We start from the raw sequence: 1,032 nt of genomic DNA, 5'->3' as shown, positions 1-1,032 counted from the left end.
GTGCGCCACCACCGCCCGGTGAGCATATTGGTTATTTTAAGTTAAAGAAAAAATACATTACTGGTGCTCTGTGCTTTCCCCTTTCTTCCTGAAAGCCAAGGTAAGGCACAAGGTGAGGGTACCCCCTTCCCAGAGGAAGGAGAGACATTCTTGTCAGCAGAGATGGGGAAATAAGGCTGAGAGAACTCCACCACCAACAAAGCCTGTTAGCTAGGTTTGGTGGGCTATGCCTGTACCCCAGCACCTGGGAGATGACTCCAAAGGCATCAGCAGTTCAAGTCATTGCTGGCCAGATGGTGAGTGTGAGGCCAGGAGACTTACCAACCACACAAATGACAACAGAAACCCACCCGAGAAGTAAAGTCTATTAAACTGACCTATCTTTGCTTACATTTCCCAGCGGCTGCCCAGTCTCCTCCCAGCTCATTGCAAGCTTCAGCCCAGCTGCCCTTCGTGCCTTCGCTGCCCTTGTGGAGGTGCTCCAGGCTCCAGGCACACGTAACCGTAACTGAACACAGTCTGTGGGCTTTTATCTGCTGTTCTAACACGGATCTGAATTTCAGACCCAGTCAGACTGTGGAAAAGCACTTCGATCTTTCTGACCCAAACCCACTGCAGGAAGAGAGTCCATAGCTTATCGAGGGAAACTAAGGGAGGAATTTAAGGCCATAGAGGAGCCGGGCTTGGTGGCCACGCTTTTATCACAGCACTTGGGAGGCAGAGAAAGAATGGTTTTTGAGTTCAAATTCAGCTTTGTTTGTGTAGTAAATTCTACACAAATTCTAGACCATCCAGGAGACCCAGTCTCAAAGCAACAACAACAACAAAACCCAATTAGCGAGCCAACCAGCCAACCAAGCAAGAAGCAGCCCTAACAACAACACAATGCCGGGATAGGAACGTGGCTTCCTGACTCGTTCCTGCTTTTTCAACTCAGCTAGCTTTCTGATACAACCCAGCCCTACCTAGGGTGATTCTGAACCTTCCTAGTGCTGCGACAATTTAATACAGTTCCTCATGCCATGGTGACCC

The sequence above is a fragment of the Microtus ochrogaster genome, unplaced genomic scaffold (genome assembly GCF_000317375.1).
Source record: "Microtus ochrogaster isolate Prairie Vole_2 unplaced genomic scaffold, MicOch1.0 UNK99, whole genome shotgun sequence".
NCBI lineage: Eukaryota > Metazoa > Chordata > Mammalia > Rodentia > Cricetidae > Microtus > Microtus ochrogaster.
This window is presented reverse-complemented; position numbering follows the sequence as displayed.